The sequence below is a fragment of the Notamacropus eugenii genome, chromosome 4 (genome assembly GCF_028372415.1).
Source record: "Notamacropus eugenii isolate mMacEug1 chromosome 4, mMacEug1.pri_v2, whole genome shotgun sequence".
Classification (NCBI taxonomy): domain Eukaryota; kingdom Metazoa; phylum Chordata; class Mammalia; order Diprotodontia; family Macropodidae; genus Notamacropus; species Notamacropus eugenii.
In genome coordinates this window covers 429,767,492-429,792,274 of record NC_092875.1, presented here as the reverse complement: position 1 = coordinate 429,792,274, position 24,783 = coordinate 429,767,492, and the positions used below count along the sequence as shown (strand labels likewise).

The following is a 24,783-nucleotide window of genomic DNA, read 5'->3' as shown; positions in this document are numbered from 1 at the left end:
GGGAGAGGAGGGAGAAGGAAGCAGAACAGGAAGAGGAGGAAGCAGAAAGAGGAAAAAGAGGAGGAAGCAGAAAGAGGAAAAAGAGGAAGAAAGGGCAGAAGAGGAAGGCAGAGGGAGAAGGGGGAGGGTAATCCATCCCTAGCCTCTTATAAACTTTCTTAAGCACAGTTGAGTCAGAGATCAGGGAGTCTCCACGTGCACTTTGCAGGAAGTATTCTGAAAGAAATGAAGGGGAGGTGGAGGTCTGAGCTGCGCGTTCGTAGAGGCTTAGGAAGAACATCTGAAAAATCTGCTCCCCACAAATTATTGCGACCCCGAATCCCAATCCCACCCATCCCAAGACCACAGGTGCCTTGCTAGGGGTCACGAAGTCACATGCACACGCACACACACACACACACACACACACACACACACACACCAGGGCACCTGCGAGTCCTGCTTTCCCTGAAAACAGCAGCAGCTGAAGATGAGCAAACGCCTTTTCTCTTTCTGCAAAAAGAACCCCTTTATTCCCGGTTCCCAGAGAGCCTGGAATTAGTCATGAAGAACTCAGGACGTTTATCCTGCCTGTGAGGACCGTTACTGGGCGGTTACGACCTACGTGAATTCTCTTAGAGAAACGGAGCGCTTGGCCAGGGCTGCGGGGGAGCCCCTGGATGCCTAGCCCGGCCCCAGTCTGGAAGGTGAAGCCGCAGCCAGTGCAGCTGGGCGGCCTGGGACGGGTCCAGCTGCCTGAAGGGACAGCCAGAGGCAGGGATGTGGCCCCAGGGCGTCCTTCCTCCTGTCCCTCTCCTTTTCAGCTCTGTGGGCTCCTGTAGTGAGCGGTGAGTGCGAGGTACTGAACTGGGTGATGGAGAGGAAGGGATGAGGAAGGCTTCTGTAGCAACCCCGACTGACTGTTTTAAGCCTGGTCTCCTGACACCTGAGGTTCGGGAGAGGCAGCTTGTTTTGCAGGAGAGACCTCCTGCTCCAGTGCATTCATTCGTTCAAATATTCATTGACCACTATTATCGTTATTTTGTCAATTTGTAAAGCTAGCATTATGTACCATAACGTGTGTGTTTGTCTTTCCTTGCCGAAGAAGACCATGCCATCAGAGAAATAATGACATGACTTGCACTTGACTTTGTTTTGAGTGAGGAAGGGCTGTGCAGGTCACCAGCCTCACTTCTCCTCCAGAGCCATCTGAATCCAGTGACCAGATATTCATCAGGATGATTGGAGATGACCCAGGAGGAGGCAATTGGGGTTAAGTGACTTGCCCAACGTCACACAACTAGTGAGTGTGAAGCGTCTCAGATGAGATTTGAACTCAGGTCCTCCTGACTCCTGCACTGGTGCTCTATCCACAGTAGAAAATATATAAATTCTTCTTGCCTTCCTTCCAGCTGGAAGTTTATTTTGAAACAGAATGGAATTGATAGTTCAGCTTTTATAATATGGGCAGGATTGTGTTAAGCAAAGAAGGAGGTAGAAAAGGACAGCTGAGGGAAAGGAGACTGTTAAAGGGAAAATCTAAGTGTTTTAATTTTGATGGAACACAGTATATACAATGTAGCATTGGCTATAGACAGATAGGGAAAGAGTTTTAGTTGTTTTTTGTTTTTTTAGCAAATCATGGAAGGTCAGGCTAAAGAATCTAGACTTCATTCATTGCATTGTGGAGAAGCCCTGAAGGTTTTTGGGCCGAACATTGATGAGCTCAGAACTGTTCCTGGGAAGATGAGTGTGGTAGTCACATATAGGACACACCAGAGAGTTGAGTAACTGGAAAGAGTTAGGAAATCTTTTTAAGAAGCCCATTTCCCCAACTCTTTAGGTACCTATGACAGGCAAGTAACTATTTCAGAGGCTTTACATATGGTAAAGTAGTGGAGATCAGAAAAGAAAATGAGTATGCAAGGGGTATAGGGAAGACTGAAGTTGGGGAGGAGCCGCACATTACTGTGGATCACAGAAAGCCCAGAGCAGTCAAACGGTCCATAACATCTTGTAAGGAAAAAGACATCTCTTTGGAGCAAATGGCACATACTTTTTTTTCTTTTTCTGTTTTTTGTTATTTATGAAAAACAGCATATATAACTATTTTCTTTGTATCTTTGAGGGGCAGCTATGCAGCACAGTGAATAAATACCTGGCCTGGAGTCAGGAAGTCTAGGCTCAGCTACGTACTAGCTGTGTGACCCTGGGCACGTGACTTAACCCTGTTTGCCCCAGTTTCTTTTTCTGTAAAATGAGCTGGAGAAGGAAATGACAAATGACTCCGGTATCTTTTTTTTTTTTTTGTATTTTCAGAGCATTTAATAATCGTTAATTCATTGATTCAAATAGAATAAACATTGATCCATGATAAGAGTTGAAGTATTCCAACACATCTAGTAGTAAAAAGTTAGAGGAGTAGAGAGAAGACAAATCCTGTTTCCCCAGCTTACCAGCTATGTGACATGGGACAAGTCACTTAAAACTTTTTTAACTTCAGTTTCCTCATCCTGAAAATGGGGATGATAATATTTTGTTCTACTTGTTTCTCAGGATTCTTGTGATAGCTGTGCAAATATGAGCTATTAGCCTTCTGATAAAGAAAGTATGATTTAAAACTCTGTCTCTTTCTCTGATTTGGCAGACCTGAGATAATTAAAGCTTGTCTTTGGTGCCTCTGCCTCCCCCTTTTTCTTTTTTAGCATCTTTTCCCCCAAGGCACCTGAGCCCTCATGTTATTCTTATGAAGAGGAAAATAAATAAAAGAAGAAAACGTGATATGTCACTAATTGTGAATCAATATTCCTTCCAGAATATTTGCATTTTAAAGGCAGACAGCAGGAAGGAAAATACAAAGAGATTAATCTCTTATGGTTGAACTTTTAGACTCTGTGGCACTTGAGAGAGCCAGATATTACAACCTCTCTAATGTCCCTAAAATTACACAACATAGACAGAAACTTCCTCTACTTAAAAGTACTGCCTACTTCTGTGTGACAACCACAGCATATGATACTGAGAACATATGAAAGAAGTAGAAAAAAGTCCCTACTCTTCACATCCTCAACCCTTGAAGTACTTTACCATAAATTCCCACCTAAAGGAATTAATAAACTTTGTCATCCTTAATTCATCTGCTGCCCATAACTTGTTTCAAACAATCTGTGATTTTTTTATTGAATTTTTTTAATTTAACTTTTAACATTCACTTTCACAGAATTTTGGGCTCCAAATTTTCTCCCCCCTTGTCCCCTCCCCCCACCCCAAAACACCGAGCATTCCAATTGCCCCCATCACCAATCTGCTCTCTCCTCCATCATTCCTCTCTGCCCTTGTCTCCATCCTCTCCTCTGTCCTGTTCGGCCAAATAACTTTCTATACCCCTTTACCTGTATTTCTTATTTCCTAGCGGCAAGAACAGTACTCGACAGTTCTTCCTAAAACTTTGAGTTCCAACTTCTTTTCCTCCCTCCCTCCCCACCCCCTCCCTTTGGAAGGCAAGCAATTCAATATAGACCACATCTGTATAGTTTTGCAAATGACTTCCATAATAGTCGTGTTGTATAAGACTAACTATATTTCCCTCCATCCTATCCTGCCCCCAATTACTTCTATTCTCTCTTTTGATCCTGTCCCTCCCCATGAGTGTCGACCTCAAATTGCACCCTCCTCCCCATGCCCTCCCTTCCTTCGTCCCCCCCACCCTGTTTATCCCCTTATCCCCCACTTTCCTGTATTGTAAGATAGGTTTTCATACCAAAATTAGTGCGCATTTTATTCCTTCCTTCAGTGGAATGTGATGAGAGTAAACTTCATGTTTTTCTCTCACCTCCCCTCTTTTTCCCCAAACTAAAAAAGTCTTTTGCTTGCCTCTTTTATGAGAGATAATTTGCCCCATTCCATTTCTCCCTTTCTCCTCCCATATATTTCTCTCTCACTGCTTGATTTCATTTTTTTTTAAGATATGATCGCATCCTATTCAATTCACTCTGTGCACTCTGTCTCTATGTGTGTGTGCATGTGCATGTGTGTGTGTGTGTGTAATCCCACCCAGTACCCAGATACTGAATAGTTTCAAGAGTTAATAATATTGTCTTTCCATGTAGGAATGGAAACAGTTCAACTTTTATAAGTCCCTTATGACTTCTCTTTGCTGTTTACCTTTTCATGCTTCTCTTCATTCTTGTGTTTGAAAGTCAAATTTTCTTTTCAGCTCTGGTCTTTTCATCAAGAATGCTTGAAAGTCCTCTATTTCATTGAAAGACCAATTTTTCCCCTCAAGTATTATACTCAGTTTTGCTGGGTAGGTGATTCTTGGCTTTAGTCCTAGTTCCTTTGACTTCTGGAATATCCTATTCCATGCCCTTCGATCCCTTAATGTAGAAGCTGCTAGATCTTGTGTTATCCTGATTGTATTTCCACAATACTTGAATTGTTTCTTTCTAGCTGCTTGCAATATTTTCTCCTTCACCTGGGAACTCTGGAATTTGGCCACAATATTCCTAGGAGTTTCTCTTTTTGGATCTTTTTCAGGTGGTGATCGGTGGATTCTTTCAATATTTATTTTGCCCTCTGGTTCTAGAATCTCAGGGCAGTTTTCCTTGATAATTTCATGAAAGATGATGTCTAGGCTCTTTTTTTGATCATGGCTTTCAGGTAGTCCCATAATTTTTAAATTGTCTCTCCTAGATCTATTTTCCAGGTCAGTTGTTTTTCCAATGAGATATTTCACATTATCTTCCATTTTTTCATTCTTTTGGTTTTGTTTTGTGATTTCTTGGTTTCTCCTAATGTCATTAGCCTCCATCTGTTCCATTCTAATTTTGAAAGAACTATTTTCTTCAGTGAGCTTTTGAATCTCCTTTTCCATTTGGCTAATTCTGTTTTTGAAAGCATTCTTCTCCTCATCGGCTTTTTGAACCTCCTTTGCCAATTGAGTTAGCCTATTTTTCAGGGTGTTATTTTCTTCGGCATTTTTTTGGGTCTCCTTTAGCAGGGTGCTGATCTGCTGTTCATACTTTGCTTGCATGTCTTTGATTGCTCTTCCCAGTTTTTCCTCCAGTCCTCTAACATAATTTTCAAAATTTTCTGAGCCCTTTTTGAGCTTTTCCATGGTCTGAGCCCATTGAGTGGGCTGGGATGCAGAAGCCCCGACTTCCGTGTCTTTCCCTGATGGTGAGCACCGCTCTTCCTCATCAGAAAGGAGGGGAGAAGAAACCTGTTCACCAAGAAAGTAACCTTCTATAGTCTTGGTTTTTTTCCCTTTTCTGGGCATTTTCCCAGCCAGTGACTTGACCTCTGAATATTCTCCTCACACCCACCTCACCTCCTGATCCTCCCAGTCAGCGCTTGGGGTCTGAGACCCAAATGCTGCTTCCCAGCCTCAGGGCTTTGGGCGGGAGCAGGGCTGCTATTCAGTGTGAGATCATGTTCAGCTGCCCGGGTGGGGGCAGGGCCGCACGGGCTCAGTTCCCTCAGGGGGTTTATGCAGAGACCTTCAACAATGGATCCAGGTTCCTGCCTGCTTGGGGAGCCCTGGTCTGCTTCCACCTCTGTTGGTGCCTCCCGAGGGGGCCTGAGTCATGGGGGCTCCCCACTCCCCTCTCGACCCGCCAAAGAGACCCTCTCACCAACCCTTGTCACCTGTGGGTGGAGGGACCTGCGCAGCTGCTGGAGATTCTGTCCCTGAAGCCTGCTCAGATCTGCTCCTCTCGGCGCTGGGCAGTCAACGCAGGGCTGGGCTCAGCTCCGCGTCCACAGCACAAAGAACCTTTTGCGAGAGGTTTTCAGGCTTTCTGGAACAGAAATCACTTCTGCTCTGCTTCTGTGGCTTCTCCTGCTTCCAAATTTATTGGCAGCTCTTTTCTACAGATATTTCATGGGCTGTGGGTTCGGAGCTAGCATATTTGTGTGTTTCTACTCTGCCATCTTCGACTCCAGTATCTTTGCAAAAAAACCCAACAACCCTCAAATGGAGTCATGAAGAGTTGAACAGAACTGAAAGGACTGAAAAACAACAAATTGTATCTGTGAAGGGCCATGTAGGGATTGAATGCTTGAGAGGTTGAATGCCTAGACCTATGTATGGGGAGGATCACTGGTGGAGACTAATAGGAGGGAGGAGTGATGACTGATACTGAGACCAGGACAGTTCTTGAGGTTGTATACAGGATTGCTGTTGGTTTTGTCCTTCTTTCTCTAAGGGATCACGACATCAGGAAGGTGAAATGATTTGCAAATGAAGAGGATTTAAGTAAGGCAGGACTGTGAGAAGTCACTAGCCTCACTAGCTCCTCTAGAGCCCCTCTGGGCCTAGAGGCAAAATATAGATCAGAATGACTGGAGATTGCCCCAGAGGCAGTGGGAGACCTTGGCCTTTTTAAGCTAAAGTCTTTCCCAGGTCTCAGTTTGTCTGAGGCAATGCCCATTCAATGATTAAGGCTAGGTAAGAAATGAGTGTATACAGAAAAGAAGGCACTGAGAGAAAAACCTAAAGTCTTCTCCTAATCTTGAGTGAAATGACTGGAAAAGCTTTTATTAAGTGCTTACATTGTGCTCTGCCCTGTGCTAAACTCTAGAGATCAAAGTATAAAAACGAAGAGCTTCTAGGCCAGGAATTGGGGAACCTTCGGCCTCAAGGCCACATGTGGACCTCTAGGTGCTCAAGTGGGGGCCTTTGACTGAATCCAAACTTCACAGAAGTAGACCACAGGTTCCCCACCACTTACATTTTAAAGGAGGAGATCCCACACTGTAGAGAGTGGTGACCTAAGGGGTGACCCTTGGTGTGGAAGGTTATAGGGATAATGAGTTGAGTCTTAGGAACTGGAGACTGACCTACCCAATCCAAGAACAATGGTAGCTCTGGAGGGACCAGGAGGGAGTGGAAGGGGAAGGTTAAAACTCGGTTAGGCCAAAAGCTGTAAAAGAGGTCCCTAAAGTGTAGGGAGTTTTCTGCCTGAGAGATTGTGGGGCAAGGGACTGGCAAGCTGTGGAAGTGGGAAGGCAGAGCCAGGATAGTAGAGAGAAGGAGGGATCAACAGAGGGAAAGCATCAATGGACCAAGGGGAGGGAGCTCTTCCTGTAGGTTGCATTACATCATTTCTGTGCTATGATGCCAGATGTCCCCCAGGTTTTCTGGGTACCTGACTTTTGAGTCGTGAGCAATAAGAACCTGCTCCCAGCCCCTTCTGTTCCACGAGTCTGACTCAGGGGTCATATTTGATTAAACAATTCTGTAGAGACTACAGGGTGTAAGGCAATTTGACTGTAAGGTGGTGAAGTACCAGTTCTACCATGAGTTCAGCATTTTCTGAAGCCACAGCTCAGTGACCCTAGGTAATTCATGGGGAGGGCCAGGGAAGCAGGAAGGGGGCCTTCCTGCCTGGGCAAGAAGCTTCTTAATTCCATCCAGAAAAGTAGGACATGTAAGGCAAGCTGTGTACTGCCAGTTGCATTAAGTGCCCTGATGGTTCAGTCTGCCTTCAACATGCTGGTCATCTGGAGGCATGTTTTAAAGAGTAGTTCCTTCTCATCACTTGTCCCTCACTGGCAGAAATGTTCTTCAAGTCAGAGCTACCTTTCAATAGTTTGGAACTGGGATCTGAACACAGCTATGGGAAAACAATCACTGTGAGGATTTGTGTTCTGGGTGATAGTTTGTTTACTTGTAAATTAATAAAGTGAGCCGAACTGTGACTTTGAGTTTTGACTAATTCTTCAAGCCCTGATGGGGCCATCTCCAGTCGTCCTGATCTGTATCTGGCCACTGGACCCAAATGGCTCTGGTGGAGCTAGTGAGGCTGGTGACTTGGCACAGCGCTGCCTCACTTAAATCCAATTCACGTGCAAGTCATGGTATCACCTTCCTGATGTCATAGTACTCTTCAAGAAAGGACAAATAAATAATGTATGTTTAATTTAATAGTCTAGTCCCCTAGAAACCTAGTGATAGTGATTGATTCCATTTCCTTAGTCAGGACTCACCTTGTCTATGGAATATTATGTCATTTTTTCTAATGGCTTTGCAAGGATTCCAGCCTAATTACTGTACCACAGATATTTACGTAGTTCTCAGCTCTCTTTTCCAACTGCATTTAAATTTTTCTTGGCTTAAAAAAACCCTTTTATTTGTCAGTTTTAATTAGGAAGAAATTATGATTTAGAAGATCTCTTATTTAGAACTGAAAGAGAACTGAGAGACACTCAAGTTCAACTCCTTCATTTTACAGATAAGGAAACTGAAGTTCACAAAGATGGAGTGACTTGCTTAGGGTCACAGAACAATTTAGTATGGGAGGCCAGATTGGAATACAGCCTCCCCCACCCCTAAATCCAAGGCCCTATCTACTATACCATGCTGCCTCTCCAAAATAGATGTGCCATGCCCCTCCTCTCCTCAGAAATATTCAGTGGATTCCTATCACCTGTTGATCAAAGTTCAAACTCTCTTGCTTGGCATTCAAGGTTTTCTACAATCTGATGCCACCCTACCTACCAGCCTTTTTATTCTTTTCCATGTGATCTGTAGAGTGCCAGCCAAGTAGATTACTCAGCATCCCTAAATATAAAGGGCATTCTCCCATTTCTGTGCCTGAAATCCCTCTTTGAGTGCTGGATTCCTGCCCATTCTTGAACACCCAATGGTAGGGGGAAGGGCAGCATGGTGGAAGGAGAAGAGCATTGGTTGTGTAATCTTCAGCAAGTGAGTCAACTTCTCCAAGACCCAGGCTACCTTCTAAGATTGGAAGTTGCAGCAAAGATGCTGAGTTCCACTGGCAAAGGATTTTGCTCCCTGGGAGCTCCCTACATTGGTGAAATCACAGGTCCAGTTTAACACAAAACTAGAGCATTGGTCTTGGAGATGTAATTACTGTGTTTTACTGACTTGTGTTATTTTAGACAAGTTTTGTTATCTACAAAATGAAGGCATTGGACAAGTTCAATCTCTAAGACCCTTATCAGCAATGGAATTTCTTATGAGCTAACACCATGGAGCCTTCTCTGATTACCTGTTAGGAATGACTTTGCACAACTCTCTACTTCACCTCTATAATAATTTGCATTGTCTTTTGCTTTGGTGTGTCTTATCTGATTACTTACAGAACAGGTTTCTTGAGGGAAGGGACTATATTTTATCAAAGCCTGACACATCTCTCACTTCCTAGCACAGCGTTCTCCTGTAACAGTCACTCAGTAAATGTTTGCCAAATGAATGAAGAATGAGTTGTTAAATTCCAATTTTCAGTTCCCCACATTTTCCCCCTGCACATCAGACATATGTGAGACAGCACATATAGCATAATAGCAGCAGAGAACTCTTGCAGTGGCAAATGTGGTGAGAACAGATGTTTCTTCTGGGGCCTCCTAAAACTGAAGAATGTTAGAACTGGATGGGAGGTCGGAGGTCATGTAGCTCACCTCCCTTCTGTGACAGATGAGGAACCTAAGGGTTCCAGAAGGGATATGATTCAGGAACAAGTCTTATTCCCTTTTTGTGATAGATCAGGTCACAGTTTTTGGTGTTTCTTCCTCAATACCGTGTGTGTGTGTGTGTGTGTGTGTGTGTGTGTGTGGGTATCTAGCTTCCTGGAAACAGCAGATCCTGACTGTGCACAAATGCCCAAAGCCAATGCAACAAATCTGGGTGACATCATGGAAGGGGGCAGAGAGCTGATCTCAGCTTTGGCAAGCCCAGGCTTGCTTCCTGACAGGGACCACAGACTTGTGTCCTTTGTACACAGAGCCCTGCTCACAATCAGTTTGCCCTCAAACCACAGACCTTACCACAAGAGAGGAAGCTGGGCATAATTGCTTTTTTATTTAGAACAAGGACGGTTTGGTACCAGGCACAGAAATGGGAAATTGTGTGATTGGCTGGGTAGATCACGCTTTCAGAAACCTAGAGGTTTGAAGCCTGTGGGGGATCAAGTCCAGGACCCTGCCATGTCTGTCCTGATTTGGGAACCAGTGTAGTTTGCTACATAAACTTGCTCGAGGTCTTCCAGGATGGCGATGGGGCTTGAGTTCATGACTCATCAGGATCCGTTGAAGGAAGAGGACATGTTTACCCTGAAAAAAAAAAGACTCACTATATTCAAGTCTTGGAAGGACTGACATGTGAAGGAGGGAATAGACTTGCTTTGTTTGGTGAGGACAGAGCAAAGTAAAAACAAATGTGGAAGTTACAAAAAAGCCAGTTTAAGCTGGAGGTCAGGCACAACTTTCCAACAATTATAGAAGTTCCACAGTGGAAGGGGCTGCCTCAAAAAGTGTTGGGTTCCCCCTCCTTGGAAGTCTTGGAGCAGAGGCCAGATGACCACTTATATAGTACATTATAGGGTGTTGACCTGAAAGTTTGGTTAAGAAAAGGCAACAGACTCAATGCATATGTTTTTATTATTCCCTTAAGTGAACGAACATGAGTCATGGAGCCAGAATTAGATCTGGCTGCTTGGTACAGGAATAATCAGGCTTAAATCTTTTTTAGGACAATCCAGAGTGGTTTGTGTCCTTCAGATTTATGATCTCCATAAATGATTAACTAGACCATTAGAAAGGAATCTCTTAATTGCATAGGTTGTAAATACAATAAGATAATAGAGTTGACAAAGTTTCAATTGAAATTATAATCCAAGATGTCTGTGTTTTCTTTATCATTAACATGCCATAACATAGCATATATCCATAAAATATTAAGATATGGAATATGTCCCATTATTCAAATAGTGTCTTGGGTTAAGGGTCTAAGAAGGAATGCTAAGTCAGCCCTATCTGGCTTTGTTAACATAGCAAAAGGCATTCTCTGAGTTTACTTCAGAGAACAATGAGATTCTTAGGTCCAGGCTCTTCTTAATTCAAGGTCTGGCCCTTATTAAAGTCCAAAGTTTATATCAAATATTATCAAGGGAAAACTTCGTGCAGGTCAAGGTTGAATTAAATGGTCACTGAGTTCTCTCCAGCTCTTGAATTCTGGGATTCTATGGCTTCTGGTAAGGGTTAGTGGAGTGGGGGTTGGGAGGTGGAGCAGAGGGAACATTGGTTTGGAGCCTGCCCTTCTTTTAATAAGGGATAACTATCAATAGAAAAACAGGGAAAGACCTGTTTTATTCTGGTAGCTCAATCAGTATTCTTCAGGTATTTTAAGGAGCTGATACCATGGCAGGACTGTAGTTGGATGATTGCAGAAATTAATTTAAATCCTTGTTTCCCCAAAAAAGTCTGGTGGGACATCCAAGTGTCATATATTTTATATAATGATTTTATCATGAAATGGAAGGGAAGTCAAATATAATTTTCTTTGTATTTCAGCTATTTCTTTTTACCACATTTCTGAGAAGTGGTCGTGTAGTTTCTACTTGGATACTTGTAGTGAGAGACAACTGGCCACTTCCAGGGAAGCAGTCTATTCCTTTCCTTAGACTTTGAATATTTCCAATCCTTCAGTTTCTTGCGTCTCTGTCTAAGTAGACAATCTAGTCTCAAGGCCAGGGCTGCATAAGTTAGTCCTGCTTATTTATAATATCCTCCCTGCTCTTCTCATTGAACTTTATTCCTTGTTAGCCACCTGAGCCAACTAACATTTCTGTTCTTCCTCAATAAAACTTTGATCTAAAGGGATTGTGGAAATTTAATAACATCATATTAACCCTCGAGTCCCTTCAGAAAGCACCTTATTTGTCTATTGATCAGGATAGAGTTTGGGATGGCAGGTAGCACCTACTGTTCAGTAGTACTCACAATATGTACATATCTCTACAGACACAGAAACATATATGAATGTCCTGAAGAAAAGTGAAGGTTTAAACCTGTCATCCCCTGCTCCATTGAAAAATGTTTTTGGATAGAACATAAGCTCTTATGTTTTCTGCTTTCCATCTAATGTCTGTTTTATTGGTTTTGTTTGTGCGAAACCTTTTAAATTTAACGTAATCCCCTGTTTAAGCAGAAAACCTTTCAAGATCTGGTTCTAACTTACCTTTCCAAGCTTATTATACCTGATGTTCCTTTACACACATACAGCCAAACCAGTTTGCTCATCTTTCCCTATATAAGACCTTATGTCTACTGTTGATCAGTCATTTTTAGTGCTGTCCAATTCTCCATGACCCCACTTGGGGTTTTCTTGAGAGAGATACTGGAGTGGTTTGCCATTTCTTTCTCCAGCTTATTTTGCATATGAGGAAACTGAGGCAAAACGAGTGAAGTTACTTGGCCAGGGTCACAGAGCCAGTGTCTGAGGTGGGATTTGAACTTAGGAAGATGAGTCTTCCTGACTTCAGGCCCAGCACCTTATCAACTGTGGCACCTACTGCACTTTCTCCTCTCCTGTCTCAATGCTTTTGAATATATTGACTATAATAATAAAGTTTATACTTTTAAAGTTTTCAAAGTGCTTTACAAGTATCTCTTTTTTATTCTCTCAATAGCAGGAAAAATCAATAATCAATACGTTAAGTGCTTTGCTTTGAATTACTTTGCCAGTTGCTTATTAGCTATCGTCCTTTTTCTAGAATAAGCAATAATTCTGTGATGTATAGTAAGAATATAGTCCCTGGGGAAAACTTGTGTGTAACTGAACCTACGATGTAGTCTCAGGTAAATACCTTTCTCATCCAACCTTAGGATTGTAATCATAATCATTTTGAAGTGTGTTTTTAAAGAAAGTAATCATACTAATCACTTTTAAATGAAATTGTAATGAGCTGCCCTGAGCTTATGACGTAGAGGGGGTCGGCTGGAGACGTAGTGGTCTGTTTGAGTGAAAGGGCACTGACCATCTGTACCATGAGCTGACCTGTTTATACCATACATGAATTCAGAGAACCATAAGTACCTATGAATTCTTTGACTCAGGGTCTCAGACCATCAGGGAAGGGCTGTAGACCCCACCTTTGTTTCTCTTAATAAAGTTGGTTTCTTTGCCCAGAAAAGCTTCTCAGTCTTTGGGTTTTCTGTTTTTTCCATCTCAATAAACCTAGGAGGCAGATGCTATTATTATCCCTATTTTTCAGATTTGCAAACCAAGGGAAAAAGTACCCTCTTTGATCTCTTGTATATTTTCAAAGCATCTTGTTTCCCTTGTTTAGCTAAAACTTGAAGCACTTGAATCTCTAGGGTTGAGTTACTCTAAGACTTTTTTTTACTCCAAGGACCAAGATTATTAACATGCAATTAGGGGAGACCATACAGCCAAACCTAGTTATATCTGTGTCTAGGGCTTGACTCTTTCTTTTTGAAATATTTTTTTTTGATGTTGTCTTTACAAACTCCTCTGTGTCAAGGGGGAGGAGGTTTGTTTCCTTTTTTTCCCTAGAGTTCTTCTCCTTTTTAAAAAATTTCTTTCAGAATTTTTATGAGCTTTACAAGTGTGAACATTTCCTTATACATAGAACAGAAAAATAGAATGTGCCATTATGAATCTCCCTTTGAAAAAAGTACCAATTCCAATACTGCCCTGTTTTCCAGATTTGAACTCAAGAAGATGAGTCTTCTTGAGTCCACGCCTAGCCCTTTATCCACTATACCACCTTACTGCCCCCAAGTTCCCCACCCATGCAGTATGTAGAGGAAGGTATAAAGTAATTTTTCCCCCTTTTAAATCTTTTTGTTGATGTCTTCTGTTTTTTTCATCCAGTTCTCAACATAACTCTTGTTCCTCCAGCCATCTTTCGGAACAAAGAATTTTTTAAAAAGAGGAAAAACAAACAGTTCTACAAAACTACTCCAGTAGATGTAGTGTTCCACATCCATATTGACCAGCAACCCCGTCTTCCCTTCCCAGTTTGATTTTTTTCTTTTTAAATTAAAGGGGCCATCCTTTGACTCCCTTCTTACAGAGACCTTTACACTGAATGAGCATGACCTCACTCAGAGGGCGAACCTGAAATGGCCTTAGCCTGAAAGGACCAGGGTCTCCAGGATCTCCCATTGCAACCTGGGCCACACGCAGTCATCCTGATGATGGCCACTGGATGAAGATGGTTATGGAGTAGAAGGGGAGGGAGGGAGGGACATTTTTCTCAGGAGCAAGTTTCATCATTATGTCTTGTTCAGTTTCAATTTATTTTTGTTACTCTTCCTATTTATATTGTTAGTCATTGCCAAAATTACTGTTTTCCTGGTTTTTTTGCTTGCCTCACCTTGCATCAATTCACATAATGGTTTGAAGTTTTTCTGATGAAGATGTCTCCTCATCATGACCATCTGGGAGTTTGCCTAATGGAGGCAGCATGGTATTAGAAGGCTAGTCATGTGGGGTAGAAGAAAGAACATAGAGAAGGCTTCCTGGGACAGGTAGCATTTGAGTTGGGTTTTCCATATCATGTCTGAGGGCGACAGTCAGTGAAAGAATGTATGGCAGGTTTTGAAGATCCTCGGAATGGAGAGGAGAGAAGATATGCTTGCCTGAGACCAAGGAATAGAACTGTTTGATTTTAGGTGCATAGATCTTGTGGAAACAAGTCGGGGAAGGACTGTAAGATCGCTTAGTGCCATCTAGTGGAGAAGTTTGATTGTCAGGTATTGCCTTTACTCAGAAGACAATTGGGACCTTGGGGGATTGCTGAGTGAGGAGCTGACTTTCCAGAGAAGACAGATTATTTCCTCCTGAAAGACTAATTGGAGAGGGGAGAGATCAAAAGCAGTGAGTTGTTTAAGGGGCTACTTCAGCTGTACAACAAGGTGGCGATGGAGGTTGGTGCTAGGCCATGGGAATAAGAGAAGAAGAGATAGGACCTTGAGATGTTGCAGAGATGGAATAAACAGCACTTGGTGACTAATGAGAAGTAAAGGGTGAGGATAAGAGAAGTCAGTGATAACCCCAATACTATAAACATAAGAGACTGGGTGAATCATGGGGCTTCATCTATCAATATTGAAGTCAGAGGAAAGAGTGACCATTTTAAAGACTTCTTTAAATTTTAATTTTTTATGGCTACCTTTTGATTTTAAACCATTCTTTTCCAGATTTATATCTTTTCCTCTCCTAAAAGTCACCCTTCTTACTGAAAACAAATAAATTAATTTAAAAATAAGAAAAGATAAAAGAGGGAAGGAAAGGTTCAGCAAAACCAACCCACTCAGCCATCCCTTCTCACCTCATTTTGAACCAATAGTCCCTCAACTCTGCAGTGAAGGAGGTTGTACTTTCTCCATTCTTTTCTAGTCATTATAATTACACAGGACTGGGGCCTAGGAGAAGCCTAGAAGGCTCTTTTCCTGTACCACTCATATCCACAAGGGGAATCTGGAGGGCCTGAGGTGGGAAAGAACCTAGATGAATCAAGACACTCTGCTGGCATGCTTGGCACATCTTTCTATGAATAGCTGCCTACAGCATTCAGTGTCAGTTTTGTGTTTTTTATGTTTCTGTTATCGTTGCTGTACAGGTTGTTTCCCCTCTTTTGCTTACTGCATTCCACATTAGCTCATCTCTGTCTTTCCATGTTCAACATTCATGGAGAACAGTTTTAAGGGAAAAGACAGCAAGCTCAGTTTGGGATGTATTGAGTTTCAGGTGCTGGTGGGATACCCTTATGGCAATCTCTGTTTGATACTCAGAACAAAGGTAAGAAGTGTAGCCAGAGATTATGAATGTCCTGAGTTGACTTTTCAACTCACAGCTTTTGTCAATTCTCTTAGCAACTGAGAAAATTCCTTTCTCCTGCTATGGATGATGTGGACAACCTGGGATGGGAGTCTCCAAGCATTTTATGGATTGGCCTTTCCTTTATTTAAGTATAAAGAAAAATTTAGATGAAAAGGGAGGGCAGTAATTGAAATGTAGAAATGAGAGGAGCAAGCTAGGGTGTAGAGCCAAGTGAGGGGTGGCGTTTAGGTGTTTTCTGTGAACCTTGACCTGAACAATGAGGTTCAGAAGGAAAATTGGAATCTGGATGGATTATAAATTATTATATTAAAAAATTATGGTTTTGTGTACTTGTGTCTACAAAGTGACCCCTTTTCACAAGGGATTAAAAGCCAGGTCATTATTCAGAAATAATGTGAATTAAAATTTTTTTTTCTAAATTTATTCATGGCAAGGTGGAATTCTTGGTAAGATGATTATTTCTAACACACTTCAAGTTTGCAAAACCCTACTATTCTGTGCATTTCATTATCAATGAATAATTTAGTAAATAATCTAACAATTTATTATTATTAAAATTATAACAATAGAGGAATATACTAAAAATTGCAACAATATGTGACATAACAATACAGAAATTATCAAGGAAGAAGCAATAAATTCAAATATTACATAAACGTATCAACAGTTGTCCAGTACTTGCAAGGATTTCGTCTCTGGTTTCACTTGTCCTGGCTTGTTCAGCAGCACCACCTGTGAGTAGGAACAAACAGTGAGTGCTGAGTAAGGAGACTGAAGAGTTAGAAAGCAGATGTCCCTCAGTGACTTTGGAAGCCAAGTAACAGAATTCTCACCCTGGGAGTGGAATATATTTCTGCCTGACTCCTAAGTGTCCCGAGATCAAATTTATGAACTTGGGAACAAATGAACATGAGTTCAGGCTTAACCTGAATGAGAAATAATTTGCTTTTATTCAGTATTCATTAAGAAAACCAAGCAATATTTCCAGTTTCGGGAGCTAAGACAGTGGAGTGATTGGTAGTTGTTGTCTCCCTCCTCTTGTTGACCTTCACCAGACCAGAGATTATCTCCCCAGGAAAAACCCTGGAACAGTGAGAGCAGCAGAAGGGGTAAACGCACTCCTAGCCTGGGAGGCTAGAAAGGTAGGTAAGGAGGGTTCTTCTTGCTGTGGCCAAAGGTGATCAGTGTAGGATCAGAGCCTTCCCAGACAGTCCCACCTCAACAAACTGGGAGAAGGGGAATCTGGAAGACACTAGTGCAGAAAGCTGAGCTTGCCTATGTTCTAGCTCAGCAGAGGAGCCTCTGGCATCCAGATCACCCCTACCCCACACTTAATGAGCTACCTCCAGAGTAACTGTGGGGAAAATCCAAAAAGACCTAACCAGCCCCTTCTTTCAACAGCCAGCTCAGCACCAGGTAAGCTACAGCATTTTAGTTTCTAATTGAAAGAACCAGAGGCCATAACACACAAAACCTCAAGTTTTAGGCACAAGAACTGTGGGACAGAGCTCCCTGTGCCACAGACACAGAGATTTAACTTAAAAGCTAAGAAAAGGGTTATCAGGAGTAAAGAGCAAAGCAGAAAAGAAAAGACCATAGAATCTTTCTATGGGGACAAGGACCAAAACACAAAGAGGTTAGCATTGAGACTGTACTCCCATCTGAAACTTCAGAAGGGAATATGAGGTGGTCATAAGCACAAAGAACCTTCTTGGAAGAACTCTAGAAGGATTTTAAAACTCAAATTGGAGAAATAGAAGAAAAACTGACCAATGATTTTAAAAATATGAAAAAAGAATTCACTGAAGAGAACAGCTCCTTAAAAAGGAAAATTGGACAAATGGAAAGAGAAGTACAAAACCTAACTGGTAAAAATAACTCCTTAAAAGGAACAATTGGACAGATGGGAAAGGAGATGCAAAAGTTAACTAAAGAAAACAATTTGATAAAAAATAGAATCAGGCAAGTAGAAGCTAATGAATTTATGAGACATCAAGAATCAGTCAAATAGAATTTAAAGAATGAAAGATAGAAGAAAATGTAAAATATCTAATTGGAAAAACAATTGACCTGGAAAATAGAGCCAGGAGAGAAAAATCTAAGGATTATTGGTCTACCAGAAAGCCATGATGAAAAAAAGTTCCTGGACAATATCATCTAAGAAATCATCAAGTAAAATTGCCCAGAAGTCCTAGATCCAGAGGGCAAAATAGTCATCGAAAGAATCCACCATTCACCTCCTGAAAGAGACCCCAAATTAAAAACACCAAGGAATATTGTTGCCAAATTCCAGAGCTATCAAGTGAAGGAGAAAACACTACAGGCAGCCAGAAAGAAACAATTCAGATATTGAGGAGCTACAGTCAGGACCACACGGGACCTTGCAGCTTCCACATTAAAAGATCAAAGGATTGGAATACGATATTCCATAAGGCAAAGGAGCTGGGGCTACAACCAATTACTCAGCAAAGTTGAGCACAATATTTCAGACAAGGAGATTGAGAATTGCAGACCTTCCTGATGAAAAGGCCAGAACTCAATAGAAAATTTGATCTTCAAACACAGGTCTCAAGAGAGGCAAAAAAAGGTAAACAGGGGAAAAAAAAACCAACTTGTTACACAATATGGGCAAACTGTTTACTTGCCTATAAGGGAAGATGATACTTATTAATCTTGAGAATTATACATTAGCTATGAAATATAACAGGGATATACGTAGATAGAGGAAGTGGGGATAAATTAAATGATAGATAACAAATGTGATTTAAGGGTACAAAGGGATTGTAATGGAAGATGTGAAAAGGAGGAGGCAGAAAAAAAAAATAAATTCCATCACAGGAAGAGACCTGAAAATATATTACAGCAGAGGAAAATAGGGGAGGACGATGAGTATTGTTTGAGAGGTACTCTCATCTGATGGGATTCAAGGAGGGCACAACAAAGTCAATTATGTATAGAAATACAACTAGCTCTATAGGCAATAAGAAGGGAAGGGGGAAAGAAAAGGGAAGGAGAGGCTAAAAGGGAGGGAAGAAGTAAGGGAAAAGGGGTTAAAAGGAAGGGGGGGTTGAAAGAAGGGAGGGAAGACTGAGGGAGGCAGCAATCAAAAATTAGAATTATTGGGGAGGGGAAGGGAGAAGGGAGAACTAAAAGCATAAACAAGGGGAAAAGGGATGGAGGGAAAGACACAAATAGTCATCTTAACTGTGAATGTGAATGGCATGAACTCTCCCATAAAACAGAAGTGGATAGCAGAATGAATTAAAAACCATAATTCAACCATATGTTGTTTACAAGAAGCATATTTGAAACGGGAATACACACAGGGTAAAGGTACAACTTTGGAGCAGAATATATTATGCTTCAGTTGATGTAAACAAAAGCAGGGGTAGCAATCCTCATCTCAAACAAAGCAAAAGCAGAAATAGATCTAATCGAAAGAAATAAGGAAGGAAACTATATCCTGCTAAAAGGTACCATAGACAATGAAGCAATTTCATTATTAAGCAGATATGCTCCAAGTGATATAGGATCCAAATTCAGAGAGAAGTTAAGAGAGTTACAGGAAGAAATAGCAAAACTATACTAGTGGGGGACCTCAATCTCCCCCTCTCTGAATTTGATATATCTAACCTCAAAATAAACAAGAAAGAAGCTAAGGAGGTGAATAAAACTCTGGATAAGGTAGATATGATAGATCTCTGGAGAAAACTGAATGGGGATAGAAAGGAATATACCTTTTTCTCAGTGGAATGTGGCACATATACAAAAACATACCATGTACTAGACCATAAAAACCTCATAATCCTGTGCAAAAAGGCAGAGGTAGTCAATGCATCCTTCTTAGATCATAATACAATAAAATTATATGTTATCAAAGGCTATGGAAATATAAACCAAAAACTAATTGGAAACTAAACAATCTAATCCTACAGAATGAGTGGGTTAAACAACGAATTATAGAAACAATCAACAACTTCATTCAAGAGAATGACAATAATGAGAAAACCTACCAAATTTCATGGGATACTGCAAAGGCAGTACTTAGGGGAAGTTTTATATCTTTGAGTGCCTATATGAATAAAATAGAGAAAGAGGAGATAAATAAATTGGGCATGCAGCTGAAAAAGCTCGAAAAAGCATAAATTGGTAATCCCCAAGTAAATACCAAATTAGAAATACTGAAAACCAAAGGAGAGATTAATAAAACTGAAATTAAGAAAACTATTGAACTATTAAATAAACCTAGGAGTTGGTTTTATGAAAAAAAAAAACAATAAAATTGATAAACCTTTGGTCAATTTGATTGAAAAAAAGAAAGAAGAAAACCAAATTACCAATACCAAAAATGAAAAGGGCGAACTCACCTCCAATGAGGAGGAAATTAAAACAATAATGAGTTACTTTGCCCAACTGTATGCCCATAAATTGGTGGATGATTATTTTAAAAGATACAAATTGCCCAGACTAACAGAAGAGGAAGTTGAATACTTAAATAACTCCATCTCAGAAAAAGAAATTGAACAAACCATCAATGAACTCCAGATGAAAAAATTTCCAGGGCCAGATGGATTTACAAGTGAATTCTATCAAACATTTAAAGAAAAGTTAATTTCAATACCTCATAGACTATTTGGGAAAATTGGACAAGAAGGAGTCCGCCCAAATTCTTTTTATGATACAAATATGGTTTTGATGTGTTTGTCCTTCATTGCCGAAGAAGACTATGCCATCAGAGAAATAATGACATGACTTGCACTTGACTTTTTTTTTTTGAGTGAAGGAGGCCTGTGCAGGTCACCAACCTCACTTCTCCTCCAGAGCCATCTGAATCCAGTGATCAGATATTCATCAGGATGATGGGAGAAGACCCAGGATGTGGCAATTGGGTTAAGTGAGTTGCCCAAGGTCACACAGCTGGTGAGTGTCAAGTGTTTGAGGTGAGATTTGAACTCAGGTCCTCCTGACTCCTGCACTGGTGCTCTATCCACTGTACCACCTAGTTTCCCTTATGGTTTTGATACTTAACCAGGAAGAGCTCAAACAGAGAAAGAAAATTATAGACCAAGTTCTTTAATGAATATAGATGCAAAAATTTTAAATAAGATTTTAGCAAAAAGAATACAGCAACTTATCATGAGAATAATAAATTATGATCAGGTAGGATTTATCCCAGGAATGCAGGGCTGGTTCAGTATTTGGAAAATTATTAACATTATTGATTATATCAACAACAAAACTAACAGAAACCACATGATTATCTCAATAGATGCAGAAAAAGCTTTTTACAAAATACAATACCCATACTTATTGAAAACACTGGAGAACGTAGGAATAAATGGAGCTTTCCATAAAATTATAAGCACTATCTACCTAATACCTTCAGCAAGCATTATATGCAATGGGGATAAACTAGATGCATTTCCAATAAGATCAGGGGTGAATCAAGGATGTCCATTATCACCATTATTATTAAATATGGTACTAGAAATGTTAGCTGTAACCGTAAGAGAAGAAAAAGAAATTGAAGGAATTAGAATAGGCAAAGAGATGATATGATGATAGAGAATCCCAGAGAATCAAGTAAAAAACTACTTGAAATAATAAACAACTTTGGCAAAGTTGCAAGTTACACACAAATCCTCTGCATTTCTGTATATTACTAACAAAGCCCAACAGCAAGAGATACAAGAAGAAATTGCATTTAAAGCTACAGTAGACATTACAAACTATTTGGGAGTCTATCTGCCCAAAACATTCCCAGGGACTCTATGAACACAATTACAAAACACTTTTCACGCAAATAAAGTCAGATCTAAGTAAATGGAAAAACATCAATTGCTGATGCATGGGCCGAGCCAATATAATAAAAATGACAATTCTACTTAAATTAAATGACTTCTTCAGTGCCATACCGATCAAACTATCAGATAATTATTTTTTAGAGCTAGAAAAAATATCAAAATTCATCTGGAAGAACAAAAGGTCCAGAATATCAAGGGGACTAATGAAAAGAAATGCTAGGGAAGATGGCCTAGCGCTACCAGACCTCAAATTGTATTATACAGCAGCAATTATCAAAACCACTTGGTACTGTCTAAGGAACAGAAGGGTAGATCAGTGGAATATGTTAGGTACTCAAGACACAGTTGTCAATGAATATAGCAATCTACTGTTGTATAAACCTACGGACCCCAGCTTCTGGGATAAGAACTCACTGTTTGACAAAAATTGCTGGGAAAACTGGATAACAGTATGGCAGAAACTAGGCATAGACCAATGCCTGACACTGTACACAAGAATGGGTGCATGATCTAGGTATAAAGACTGATACTACAAACAAATTAGGGGAGCAAGGAATGGTGTATTTATCAGATTTATGGAGAAGGGAAGAATTTTTGACTAAACGAGATAGAAAACATTATGAAATGCAAAATGGATAATTTTGATTACATTAAATTGAAAAGTTTTTGCACAAACAAACCCAATGCAATCAGGATTAGGAGGGAAGCAGAAAACTGGGAAAGAATTTTTGCAACTAGTATCTGTAATAAAGGTCTCATTTCTAAAATATATAGAGAACTGAGTCAAATGTGCAAGAATACAATTCATTCCTCAATTGATAAACAGTCAAAGGATATGAACAGGAAATTTTCAGAGGAAGAAATTAAAGATATCTATAGTCATATAAAAAAATGCTCTAAATCACTATTGATTAGAGAGATGTAAATCAAAACAACTCTGAGGTACCACATCACACCCATCAGATTGACTAACATGACAAAATAGGAAAATGATAAATGTTGGAGATGTGAGAGAGTTGGAACACTAACCCATTTTTGGTGGAGCTGTGAGCTGATCCAACCATTCAGGAGAATGATTTAGAACTATGCTCAAAGGGCTACAAAAATGCATACTCTTTGACCCAGCAATACCACTTCCAGGACTGTATCCCAAGAGATCATAAAAATGGGAAAGGGTCCCCACATGTACAAAAATATTTATAGCAGCACTCTTTGTGGTGGCCAAAACTGGAAATCAAGGGGATGCCCATCAGTTGGGGAATGGCTGAATAAATTGTGGTATATGAATGTAATACAATACTATTGTGCTGTAAGAAATGATGAACAGGAAGACTTCAGAGAGGCCTGGAAAGAGTTATATGAACTCATGCTGAGTGAAAGGAGCAGAACCAGAAGAACTTTATACACAGCAACAACCACAGTGTGTGAGGATTTTTTCTCGTAGACTTAGAACTACATTGTAATACAAGGACTTAAAAAATTCCCAGTGGTCTCTTAAGGTAAAATGCCTTCCACATCCACAGAAAGAACTATGGAATTTGATTGCAAAATGTAGCAGATCATTTTGTTTTGTATTACATTTTAGTTAAAAAAAGAAAAAAGAAAACCAAACAAATGAAAAGACCAGAAAATGCCATTTCTTCAAGCAGTTAGCTGTGGTAAAGCACAAAGAAATAAAGTTCAGATGTACAAGCTCCTATTCATAGGAAAATGAAGTTAGAGAGGAATAGGAAATCTAGGAGACTTACAGGTTTTCTACAACCACCATGATGGTCAAGAGATAATTTGAAGAACTGCATGCTAAATTTCTGAAATCTGGGCAAAAACTGGAATAGTAAGTGACATTTGAGCATGAAAAAATATGGGTGATATGATAAGAAATATACCCTGATCTGAAGGATAAAAACATATTCAGAGTCAACTTCTAGAACTGAAAATCTTTCTGTGTAACAGAAGTAGAACTTTGCATTAAAAAACCTAACGGTATCTAACTCTGTTACCTGGTCAGTGAGATGCTAAGAGTAGAATCTAATTCTTGAGCACTGCCCGTACGCTATTGGTGTTCTTTTTAAGGAATGCAGACCCAAAGAAGCAAGCCAGATTTGCCTTATCTCAAAGAGACATATCTAAGTGATGTAGGGGTTAGAGCACTGAACCTGGAGTCCGGAAGGTCTGAGTTCCAATCCAGCCTCAGACACTTAGAAGTTGTGTGACCCTGGGCAAGTCACTAAACACCTGCCTGCCTCAGGTTCCTTGTTTTTTACATGGGGACAATAATAGACCCTACCTCCCAAATCAGTTGCAAGAATCAAAAGAGGTATTTATGAAGTGCTTTGCAAATCTTAAAGCACTACATAAGCTCTTCTTATTATTAGTGAATTTCATTTAGTACTAAATATCTTAGTTAATTTAATTTTCAAGAGGCATAGGAGAAACAACTTTTGGATTGTTTCCATATCCATTAATAGAGGTGGGGGACAATGGATATGGAATATTATATTGCACATACCATCACATTTGGCTGATGTGTCAGTTTTGTTCAAGTGCTATTTCTTTCACTTTTTCTTTTTAATTGTTCTTGCAAGAAAAGACTCAGTGACATGGGGGAAAGGAGTATATATGGAAATAAAGTTTATATGGACAACATATGTCATTAAAATCTAATTTTTAAATCATACTGATTTATTTTTTTAAAAATTAATTTGCAACAAATTTTTATTACAAATTTCATATTATGTAGAACAAAATATATTACACACAGTAATTATGTATAACTATATATTATTTTTCATTTGGTCATAAAATCTTTTACTAAAAGAAATTTTGTTTAAATTTTTAAAATAAATTTTATTGATATCTTTTGTTTTTATGTTACCTAAACTTCCTTCCTCTATTCTTGTCATACCTACTTCCAGAGAGTAATCCATTTATCAAATAATTTTCAAAATTATTCATTAGCAATCCTTGATCTTAGTCTTTTATGAAAACAAACTCCTAAAAACATTGTTTGATTCATTTCAGCAAGCATTCATTAAGCATCCACTGGGGGCATACATTAAGTGCTGGTGATAAAATGACTAAAACAATTAACAGTCCCTTCCCTCACAAGGTTAGTGCCCAGGGTGTACCATGTGACATTCATGACTCAGCCTATTCCTGGATGCCACAGCAACAAAAGAAAAAAAAAGATGGACCAAGAGGGTCTAATACATTTTTCCTTAGGGAAAAACATATGCCCTTTATGGATCAGAATTTTTTAAAAAGGAAAAGAGGGTAAAAACAACAAAATTATTCAATTTAGCAAAAGAAAAAAATCTGACCTTGTACGCAATATTCTATACCTTTGGAACTTCCCTCTCAATCTTGGCCAAGGAGCTTTAAGTGGGG

The 24,783-nt window shown here is 40.0% G+C and overlaps 1 long non-coding RNA gene across 1 annotated transcript in view; it reads left to right on the top strand.

Moving 5' to 3' along the window:
* Positions 1 to 237: 237 nt before the first annotated feature.
* LOC140498620 (uncharacterized) overlaps positions 238 to 24,783 on the top strand; it is a 32,273-nt gene continuing 7,727 nt past the window's right edge. Inside the window, exon 1 of the long non-coding RNA XR_011965149.1 lies at positions 238 to 827. This is a non-coding gene — a long non-coding RNA (uncharacterized lncRNA). The remainder of the gene's footprint in view (positions 828 to 24,783) is intronic.